Here is a 12,434-nt window from a genome sequence, read left to right as displayed (position 1 = left end):
ATTGGGGGGGGGGGGGGGGTTGGTGCTGCACAGAGACGTTTTTTTACCTTCATACATAGAATGCAAGGTAAAAAAAAAACTTGAGCCTTTAGAAGCACTTTAACCACACTGACCTATAGCAGATTTACTGTTACAGGGTGCCTGTTCTGTGCAGAATCACTTATATATGTGATTCTGCACTTCCGGGTAAGGTGCACATGCCACTTCTGCTGTGATTGGTCACAGCAGAAGCCGGCCAGCGGGGGCCAGCCAATGGATGTCCGCCGGCACCGCTGATCTCTGAAGAAACACACTGGATGAAGCTCTGCTCTATCCTGTCAGCAGGGATGTGCTGGATTTTGTTTCTTTGTAAAGCAGGGAATAAAATTCAGCACATCTCTTAGTAAAAGCAGCACACTGCAAAATACATATTGGCCTAAATTTATTAAGAAATTCTTTTTTTTCTATTTTTTTTTTATTGGATATGTTTAATAGCAGAAAGTGAAAATATTGTTGTTTTTTTTTTCAAAATACCACCAAAAGAAAGCTCTATTTGTGGTAAAAAAAATAAAATCACATTAATTTCATTTATGTACAGCAATTGTCAGTTAAAATAATGCAGTGCTGTATAGGAAGAAATGGCCTGGTAATGAAGGGGAGTAAATCATCCCGAGGTCAAGTGGTTAATACATAAAGTTATTTTTTTCGTTTAATTATTCTTGTATATCTAGATGCAGTGCTAACTATAAATAATCAGCTATATGGACAGAAAAAAAAAGACTTAATATACTGTTTTGCAGATTTTTTTGTAATATATATAAATAGGACTGTAGCATATATGTTTAAGGTAAAAAAAACTTCTGCCTTTTAGAATCACTTTAACCACTTTAGTACCAGACCATTTGGCTGCCAAATGACCAGGCCACTTTTTGCGATTCGGCACTGCGTCGCTTTAACTGACAATTGCGCGGTCGTGCGATGTGGCTCCCAAACAAAATTGATGTTCTTTTTTTCCCACAAATAGAGCTTTATTTTGGTGGTATTTGATCACCTCTGCATTTTTTTTTTGCGTTATAAATAAAAATAGAGAGACAATTTTGAAAAAAAAGCTATATTTTTTTACTTTTTGCTATAATAAATATCCCCAAACAATCTATAAAAAAAATATTTTTTTTTCCGTTAAGGCCGATATGTATTCTTCTACATATTTTTGGTAAAAAAAAATATCACAATAAGCGTTTATTGATTGGTTTGCACAAAAGTTATAGCATCTACAAAATAGGGGATAGTTTTATGGCATTTTTATTAATATTTTTTTTTTACTAGTAATGGCGGCGATCAGCGATTTTTATCGTGACTGCGACATTATGGTGGACACATTGGCCACTTTTGGCGTTATTTTGGGTCCAGTCACATTTATACAGCAATCAGTGCTATAAAAATGCATTGATTACTGTGTAAATGTGACTGGCACCTAAGGGGTTTACCAGTAGAGGGTGCTGAAGGGGTTAAGTATGTCCTAGGGAGCGATTCTAACTGTCTGGGGGATGGGCTACCAGTGACACAACACTGATCACTGCTCCCGATGAGAGGGAGCAGACGATTAGTGTCCTGTCACTAGGCAGAAAGGGGAGCTGCTGTGTTTACACTGGCATCTCCCCGTTCTTCAGCTCTGTGACACGATTGCGGTCACCCGGCGGACATCCATCGAGTCACGGCAGGTAACATATATATACGTTACTTTGCCCAGCCGTGAGCCGGTCCTTAAGTGGTTAAATCACTTCCTTCTCCTGCCCAGGACTACATGTCCAATGAAACAATGCTCCTCACACATTCACATTCCCAAGTTCTCAAGCACTTACTGACATGTATGGATGGTGTACAGAGCTGTATGTGTGCTGCACTGTGTATACTGACATGTATACAACAGTGCTCACGGACGGGCTCTTGTGGACAGAGCAGAAGCAGCAGTTCAGGGTTAAACACAGTATAGTCAGGAGAACAAACCAAGGTCAGGGCAACTAGCAGACAAGGATGGTCAGGAAGACACGCCAAGGTCGGGGTCATTAGCAGACAGGAATGGTCAGAAGGACATGCCAAGGTCAGTACACAGAAGTCATGGGTAGGCTACCCATGATTAAGTCACGTGGCGTGTGACGTAATGCGTATGGGGAGGAGCCGAGGGACACAATCGACGGTGACGGACATCGCATGAGAAGATCGCTACACTGAGCGAGGCTGGATGCTTGTTTTTGTCCAGGGATTTGTGAGTATGATTGTATTGCTGTAGTACCATCCCTCTATTTGGCACGACATATTGCGCTATGAGCTTTTGTTTTTGTCTTTTCTTTATGAGCCGTTGTCTCTGGATGAGGAAGTGTCATACATAGGCGGTGGGGTGAAGCATTGTGGAAGGAAGATCGTACCATAGGAGACCATCATTACTGACATGGTTCAGATGTATGGACTATGAATTGCATATAGTTGTTTTTTTATCACTTATTGGCACGTGGTTTATGCACTTTTTGTCACAGCTTATTCACTCAGCTTTTTTTAGCACTCATATATTCAGGTTGTATGGTTACAGCCATTGTAATATTTATATATCTTTTCACTGTACAGCATTAAGGGTTGATTTTAGCGCATTATTACATTATATCACATTCTTATTAGTACAGCACACTATTTATGTATGCAGCTTTTATTATTTGGTTATCTTTGTTGTTTTTTCCTTTGAATTTACCACATTAACGCTGTAGTATTACCCTTTCACAAACTCCATTGGTGACCTTTGTTGTCCAATACTGGACCTTTTCCGGTTGTCAGGAAATGGGGTAATTTCCTCCAAAATATGCTGATTATGTACTGATCCTAATCCACCATGATACTCATCTCCCTGATGAAGATTCGTATCGAAAATTGAAATGCGTTGGGGCTTATATGCATGTGATACATTTGCCTATATGTCTCAGTTTACTGCTCCCTGCTAGCCAGGTTATTGATGTGCTAATGTCCCCTCACTATTTCTAAAGGTTAATTGATCTATTGTGTTGTGTGAAGGAGAGCTGGGTTTAAGTGGCTTGTGTTAATTATTCTGATTGCTTCATTGTGGTAATTATCTCTCTATATGCGGGGTCGAGCGGTCTGGTTGATGTATTCAGTACAGCTAGTGCTCAGCGTCATTGATGTCATTGTCTAAAGAAAATGTGTTTCAGCATCGGCCCCGTCGTGTCTACCTAGTCATCTGTATGGAAGCCCCAGTGTGAGGGGGGCGGAGATTTGTCATTGTAACAGTTTTGGAAATGACATATAAGCTGTGTGTTATAACATTAAAGTCTGTGTTGTTCAAGCAGTAAGCTTGTCTCATGTGTGGCTTTCTGGGCGATTCCAGGGATATCCCTCCTCGTGGAATATTGGGGTGATTTTCGTTATGGGAAGAAGGGAACGTTGACGGGGATATCATACCGATACCGTCACAATTGGTTGGTAGCAGTGGGATTTTTCCCTTCTATTCCCCTTCACACCCGGATTCCAAGCAGACACTGGAAGAACTACTGGAAGTTCGTGGAAGGATTGCTAGCAACAAAACCAAGCGGGTCATCATAGCAGAATCAATGGAGCTAGACCAGGAGGACGGGATTGCAGCAACGCCAGCAGTACAAGAGATGGAGACACCAGTGATTCAGGAGGAGGAATCGCCAGCCAACAAGCTAATGAGAGAGAAGCTAGCGTGGTTCGGCCCGAACCCAACGCCAGATGTGGTACTGAAAGTGATGGACATGTTAGTAAACGCAGAGCTACAGAAGGCTAAAGAAATAAGAGACGCAGAGCTACAGGAGGATAAACAAATAAGGGACGCAGAACTACAGAAGGATAAACAAATAAGGGACGCAGAGCTACAGTTAAAACTGGCAGCAGTCCAACAAGCAGCCGCACCTTCTACGAACAGTGAGTACAGCACAGCAGACGCAAGGAAGATTCCGTTTAGCGCTTTTAAAGCTTTTGATGAAAAGGACTGTGAGATTGATAACTTCCTGGCGGATTTTGAGCGACAATGTAACCTGCACCGAATAGCTAGAGGAGACTGGGTTGCAATATTGTCAGGCAAACTGTCAGGCAAAGCTTCTGATGCTTTCCGGACCGTGCCAGATCAGGATATCCATAGCTACGCCCGGGTTAAAGAAGTGCTCCTGGCTCGTTATGCAGTAACCCCAGAGTCCCACCGACAGAAGTTCAGGGACTCACGCAAAACCACGAAAGACTCTTATGCGGAATGGGCATGCCAATTGTCCCGGTCGGCCTCTAACTGGGCTAACAGCAGCCAGGCCACCACCGCAGAGGACATTTTGCAACTAATGCTCCTGGAGCAATTTTACAATCACATCCAGACGGACGTCAAGGATTGGGTGAGAGATCGCAGGCCCATGACTCTACCAGAGGCCGCGAAGTTGGCGGATGAATATGCAGATACTCGCAAGACGAACCAGGTCACACCACAGGAACAACCTCCACCACAAACGGTGCCCTCACACCCACCAACCGCTAGATACCAACCTCCTAACAGACCGGTGACATCTAGCCCTCGCTATCATCGCCAGGAGGGCAACGAACAACGCTGCTTCCGGTGCAAACAGCTGGGTCACTTCAAGCAGAATTGCCCCATGAATGACAACACCAGGTCAAATTGGTCTCAACCTGCGTACCGCCCACCAGCAGCAGCCCATTGTGTAGACTCGGCTTGGGATCCAAAGGAGCTGGGTCAGGAAGAACCATTGGGCACCCCTTACGAAGCCCTCATGGTACAATCTGTTATTACGGACAACAGGGAACACCATTGTCAGCTGGTCATGGGCGACAGCCCTGAGCCGGAGGGGCCCTGGAGGGAGCTGGGCAGAAAGAGGCACCGCCGGCCACCCTTCAAGAAGAAGAGGTCCTGGAAGCCGTATAACAAGCTGACCTGGAAGGAGAAGAAGCGACTGGAGGAGAGGGAGTCGCAGCGGGCGTCCCAGATGCGTGCCGAGATGTTCGCCAAGGGCCCACCGGTGGCCCCTTACACCACCACCCAGTTCCTGATGATGAAGGACCACGTGGAGAGCCTGCAGGACATGAGCAAGCAGGAGCTGATCCGTGAGTACATAGAGCTGGAGGAGTGCATAAGCCGCATGGAGGAGGAGAACAAGCACCTGAGGTCACAGCAGCATGAACTGGAGATGGAGCTGGAGAAGCTCCAAGAGGAGAACCGGCGGCTGCGGAGGGAGCAGGGGGTGGCTGACCTTATGGGGCTCTGATTCCCCTCCCCCCCCCCCCCCGGACTCTGAGCACCAGTGCTACAGCATTTCAACAAATATAACTTTTTCTTTTTATGAATCTCCTGGGATTGTCACTTCAGAGCCATAACCTGCCCCCTCCCATAGCGGGACACCTAGACGGCGGCGCACAGACCCATTCGCTGTCTTCACACTGACTTCTGGTGACTTTGCAGATCGCACAAAGACTTGGGGACTGACCGGCGTGTGATCTGACGACCCGGTGACATACCTGAGTCTGAAGCAGTTGCCAAGGGAGGTCAGTCATGCCAAACGGAGTTAACCTCTGACTAATAGCTCTGAACCCGTCAACCCTACTGGACCAGGGAAGGTCCAACCGGGTTTGCCGGAGCAGGGAGCAAAAGGGGGGCCATTGTGATACATTTGCCTATATGTCTCAGTTTACTGCTCCCTGCTAGCCAGGTTATTGATGTGCTAATGTCCCCTCACTATTTCTAAAGGTTAATTGATCTATTGTGTTGTGTGAAGGAGAGCTGGGTTTAAGTGGCTTGTGTTAATTATTCTGATTGCTTCATTGTGGTAATTATCTCTCTATATGCGGGGTCGAGCGGTCTGGTTGATGTATTCAGTACAGCTAGTGCTCAGCGTCATTGATGTCATTGTCTAAAGAAAATGTGTTTCAGCATCGGCCCCGTCGTGTCTACCTAGTCATCTGTATGGAAGCCCCAGTGTGAGGGGGGCGGAGATTTGTCATTGTAACAGTTTTGGAAATGACATATAAGCTGTGTGTTATAACATTAAAGTCTGTGTTGTTCAAGCAGTAAGCTTGTCTCATGTGTGGCTTTCTGGGCGATTCCAGGGATATCCCTCCTCGTGGAATATTGGGGTGATTTTCGTTATGGGAAGAAGGGAACGTTGACGGGGATATCATACCGATACCGTCACAATGCATTATTATGCTTATGTATCATATTATGGTTTTGTCTATTTGACTACAGAACACATTTTGTATATGTTTTTAACTGGAAAGTGTTCCTTATGCTTTTTAAACCTAGCATAATAAACATTTTGGTTTTTAGTAATGTTTGATTGTCTCTTGGTGCGCTAAAAATCCCTTAGTTAGTTTGGGACATCAACGTGTTTCGCAATGAAGTAGTGTAGCTTTGTCTGAACCACTTTAAAGCAGCAGCATTTTGAAATATAAAGCTGGTAGTGTTTGCACAGAACAGCCCTGAACCTCCTTTTCTGGGGTCCCCTGCCTTCGCTCCTGGCTCCTCATGCTTTCAGCGTGCCCTCATAGCAAGTCGATTGCTATGAGGGCACCTGTACGGCCTTTATCCTTATCTGCACTGTGTTCTTGGCCCTGCCCCCCCCGGCCCCCGCCCCTCATAGGCTGTAATTGACAGCATCTGGGTCCCGGAAGATTGGGATCAGGCAAGTACACAGGGGAGGCTGGGGGCATCTGGTCACAGAAGGGGTTTAGCCTAATGCATAGAATACACCAAGGTAAAAAACCTTCTGCATTTGGAATCACTTCCTTATCCTGCCCAGGACTACATGTATGATGAGACATTGTTCCTCACACTGCACTGTGTATTCTGACGTGTGAACAGTGTACTGAGCTCTATGTGTGCTACACTGTGTATACTGACGTGTATACACAGTGCAGCACACATACAGCTCAGTACACTGTTCATATTGAAATGTAAACAAATGATTAATTCTGTATGAAGGCCAACTGATTGGCTGACCAACTAATCAATAATGAAATTTTTGGACAACCATTGTTATTGTTGATTATAATCTATTATGTCACGATTAGTTGTTTCAGCCCTAGAAGCAATATAGGGAGCATCTTTTTGATGCAGTGGTGTACTATTATTTAACCATTTAAGGACGGCGCACTGTATATATACATCATTTTTTTAAAGATGGATATCTCGGTAACGGCAGCAGACGCTGCCACAACCGAGATATTTATCTTTCCTGTGAGCGGTCCTTTAAACGATAACGGTGGTCTCCGTGGCGGATTCGCCGTGAGATCAAAGTTATCAGCGGCGGGAGAGGGGTCCCCCCTCCCGCCGCGCCCTCCGCCGCTTACCGAAGCCGTCGGCAGTGGCGGAGGCGATCAGGTCCTGTCTCCTGCTCGGCTGGCATACGAGTGAGGGCAAGATGGCCCCCAACCCGTCTCCATAGCATAGCAGGGCGGAAGCGACGTCAAAACGTCACTTCCGCCCATGCTTCTTAAAGGCATATTTTCTTGTTTTTCTTATTTTTTTTGCATTTTAGTTTATGTGAGGTCTTTTTGACCCCAGATGTCATATTTAAGAGGACCTTTCATGCTTTTTTCTATTACAAGGGATGTTTACATTCCTTGTAATAGGAATAAAAGTGACCCATTTTTTTTTTGTGTGTAAAAATAAATAAAAATAAATAAGAAAACCCCCCAATTTTTTTTTTTAAAGCGCCCCTTATCGACGATCTCGCGCGCAGAAGCGAACGCAAACATGAGTAGCGCCCGCATATGAAAACGGTGTTCAAACCACACAAGTGAGGTATCACCGCGTTCGTTAGAGCGAGAGCAATAATTCTAAACCTCCTCTGTAACTCAAAAGATGCAACCTATAGATTTTTTTTAAACGTCGCCTATGGAGATTTTTAAGGGTAAAAGTTTGATGCCATTCCACGAGCGGGCGCAATTTTGAAGCGTGACATGTTGGGTATCATTTTATTCGGCGTAACATAATCTTTCACAATGTAAAAAAAAAAATTGAGCTAACTTTACTGTTGTCTTATTTTTTTAATTCAAAAATTGAATTTTTTCCAAAAAAAGTGCGCTTGTAAGACCGCTGCGCAAATATGGTGTGACAAAAAGTATTGCAATGACCGCCATTTTATTCTCTAGGGTGTTAGAAAAAATATATATATAATGTTTGGGGGTTGACAATTGCACGGTCATACGACACTGTACCCAAATTATATTTTTATAATTTTTTCCACAAATAGAGCTTTCTTTTGGTGGTATTTTATCATCTCTGCGATTTTTATTTTTTGCGCTATAAACAAAAAAAGACAGAAATTTAAGAAAAACACAATATTTTTTACTTTTTGTTAAAACAATATCCTAATTTTTTTTTAATATATTTTTTTCCTCGGTTTAGGCCGATACGTATTCTTCTACATATTTTTGTTTAAAAAAATCGCAATAAGCGTATATTGATTGGTTTGCGCAAAAGTTATAGCGCCTACAAAATAGGGGATAGATTATTTTTTTAGTAGTAATGGCGACGATCTGTGATTTTGTCAGGCCTGGATATTGCGGCGAACATATCGGACACTTTTGACACCATTCACATTTATACAGCGATCAGTGCTATAAAAATGCACTAATTACTGTATAAATGTGACTGGCAGGGAAGGGGTTAACACTAGGGGGTGAGGGTGTGTTCTAACTGTGTGTGGAGGGGGGTGACCGATGCTGTGTCCCTATGTACAAGGGACACAGCATCGGTCTCCTCTCTCCCTGACAGGATGTGGAGCTCTGTGTTTACACACAGAGCTCCACGTCCCTGCTGTCACTGCCGATCGCGGGCACCTGGCGGACATCGCGGCCGCCAGGCACGCGCATCGGCATCTCAGCGATGCGCCGGGCACAGTGTTTCCCCACTGCGCGCCCTCAGCGTCGCGCGCGGCAAATGCACATAAAAGGACGTCCAGGGACATCCACCCGGCAGTTGAGAGTCGCGCTGTGGACGTCTTTTGTCTACAGCGCGGGTCTCAAGTGGTTAAATAGTTTTCTAGCAAAAGAAAATGTTTTAATCTTGTAAATACCAAGTCTGAAAAACAGGCAAGGTCCTTAAACTAACATGTGATCCAGCCAGTGACAATTCCTTTTTTTTATGACTAGTATTGCTCTCTGAAGAAGAGCAATCCACGTTCAGATTGTTCTGCAGAGAGCATTTGACAGGCAGTAAGAGAGGCATGGTTTCACATTGATGCCACTTGCTTTAAAGCGGAGCTCCACCCTAAAGTGCAACTCCCGCTGATCGGAACCCCCCCCCCCCTCCGGTGTCACATTTGACACCTTTCAGGGGGGAGAGGGGGTGCAGATACCTGTCTAAAGACAGGTATTTGCACCCACTTCCAGCCACAGTCTTGGGTAAACTGCGGGCATGACATCACCTCCCGTCCCCCCCCCGTTGTGTTCTGGGAACACTCGGATCCCAGAACACAGCGGGAGCCAATCGGCAGGCGTAGCGCGACTCGCGCATGCGCTGTAGGGAACCGGGCAGTGAAGCCGGAGCGCTTCACTTACTGGTTTCCTCACCGAGGATGGCGGGGGGGGGGGGCAGCAGAGTGACGAGCGATCGCTTGTCCTCTGCTGCACACGGCGCTGGACTCCAGGACAGGTAAGTGTCCTAATTTTAAAAGGCAGCAGCTGCAGTATTTGTAGCTGCTGGCTTTTAATATTTTTTTTTCAGCGGACATCCGCTTTAACCCAGACATGTCCAAAGTCCGGCCTGCTGGCCATTTGCGGCCCGCATTCCGGCCTAATCCGCCAGTGCCTCTCACTGACTGAAAAGAACCACGTTCCGGTTTGATGTGGCCCCCACTTGGAATTTACATATATATATCCATTTGTGGCCCCCCAAAAAAATGTTTTTTTTGCCGTGAATATATCTATCTTCTTTAGCTGAACAAATCCCAGAGCGCCACGCTCATTGTTAGAATGAGCTGGGGCGTGTGGCTGGGTGTGTTTAGAAGTCGATGTGCCAGAGCCGCTATCAAGCTGACAGCACGCAGAGCCAATCACAGGCACTGTGACTGTTCGCGATCTCTGCATCTGCGGACTGCAGATGCAGAGATCTGGGAAATGTCACAGTGCCTGTGATTGGCGGTGGTGCTGCCAGCTTCCTTGCGGGCACATCGACTTGTGAACACGACCCAGCCACACGCCCCGGCTCATCCTAATAATGAGCGTGGCGCTCTGGGATTTGTCAGGCTAAAGAAGATAGATATATTCACAGCAAAAAAAAAAAAACATAACCCGCTCGAGCTTGGGGGGCCACAGATGGATATACTTGGGGGGAAACAGATGGATATATATATGTAAATTCCAAGTGGGGGCCACATCAAACCGGAACGCGGTTCCTTTCAGTCAGTGAGAGGCACTGGTGGATTAGGCTGGCTGAAGGAAAGATTATCATTCAACCACTTCCCGACGGCCGTACGAATATGTGCGGCCGCAGGGTGGTTCTAAATCTCTAACAGGACGCATATATGCGTCCTCCGCTCTTCCAGGCCACTAGAGGGCGCGCGAGCGCCGCCGGCGGCGCGCGCGTGCCCGCCGCATTCCTGAGATACCGATGCGCGTGCCTGGCGGCCGCGATGTCCACCAGGCACTCGCGATCGGCGGCTACAGGGACAAGACGTGGAGCTCTGTGTGTAAACACAGAGCTCCACGTCCTGTCAGGGAGAGAGGAGACCGATCTGTGTCTCTTGTACAGAGGGACACAGCATCGGTCACCTCCCCCAGTCACCCCCCTCCACACACAGAACACACCCAGGGAATACATTTAACCCCTTCCATGCCCCCCTAGTGTTAACCCCTTCACTGCCAGTCACATTTATACAGTAATCGGTGCATTTTTATAGCACTGATCGCAGTATAAATGTGAATGGCGCCAAAAATGTGTCAAAAGTGTCCGATGTGTCCGCCATAATGTCGCAGTCCCAATAAAAATCGCAGATCGCCGCCATTACTAGTAAAAATTTTTTTTAATAAAAATGAATAATAATTCTGTCCCCTATTTTGTAAGCGCTATAACTTTTGCGCAAACCAGTCGCTTATTGCGATTTTTTTTTTTTTACCAAAAATATGTAGAAGAATTCGTATCGGCCTAAACTGAGAAAAAAAAAAAAAATGGGATATTTATAATAGTAACAAGTAAAAAATATTGACTTTTTTTCAAAATTGTCACTCTTTTTTTGTTTATGGCGCAAAAAATAAAAACCGCAGAGGTGATCAAATACCACCAAAAGAAAGCTCTATTTGTGGGGAAAAAAGGACGCCAATTTTGTTTGGGAGCCACGTCGCACGACCGCGCAATTGTCAGTTAAAGCGACGCAGTGCCAGAAGCTGAAATTTCACCTGGTGAGGAAGGGGTATACGTGCCCAGTAAGGAAGTGGTTAAAAAAAATAACAGAAAACACCCGAGCTCATCCTTACAGTGAGAGGCGCTCGTGGATTTGGCTGGCTAAAGAAAAGATTAATATAAAAAAAAACAACAAAAAAAAAACGCTTAAGCTCATCCTTACCCCGAGAGGTGCTTGGTCAGAAGGTAAAGAAGAGATATAATATATATATATATATTTTTTTAAACATGACACGTCTGAGCTCATCGTTACCCTGAGCAGAGAAGAGAAGATATATATATATTATATATCATCATATATTGTCATCAAATGTATATAATGTCGTTTGCAAAAAACTTTTCATTAAATATTTAATTTGCATTTCATTTTAATGTTTCAAAAACTGTCAGGCAAAATGGTCGGCCCTCACGCATGTTCACTTTATGAAATCTGTCCCTCTTTGAAAAAAGTTTGGACACCCCTGCTTTAACCCATTGAACCCCATACCAGCACACATCTAGTTAAATGGATCACATTGAGCAGGTGGTACTGCTGAACATAACAGTGGAGATGACTTTTGGGCACCGTGATGCAAAGCATCACAGCACATGTACACCCCCTCTGCTGCCTTTGCAGCTAAAAGGGGGAGTGATTGGGGTTTTACCAACACCACCCCCCCCCCCCCCCCCCCCCTCCAACCACTAGGGTAAACAAGGCCTTAGGATGTCTGCATTTTATATGTAATAAAACAGTGTTTAACTCCAGTTCTCAAGGAGTCCCAACAGGTCATGTTTTCAGGTTTTCCATTATTTTGCACAGATGATTTGATACATTTCACTGCCTTTGTAATTACCACAGCTGTTTCATCTGAGGGAAATCCTGAAAACAAAACCTGTTGGGGTGCCTTGAGGACTGGAGTTGAGAAACACAAATAGTAAAGCAGAAACCTTTGGACAGCAGAATTATCAGTCTTGGGAGAGGGCAGTGTTAAAGTAGTAGATTTAGATAGATTTGACTTAGACCCCTTTCACACTGAGGAGTTTTTCAGGCGGT

Source organism: Rana temporaria, chromosome 2 (assembly GCF_905171775.1).
Source record: "Rana temporaria chromosome 2, aRanTem1.1, whole genome shotgun sequence".
Taxonomy (NCBI): domain Eukaryota; kingdom Metazoa; phylum Chordata; class Amphibia; order Anura; family Ranidae; genus Rana; species Rana temporaria.
This window is presented reverse-complemented; position numbering follows the sequence as displayed.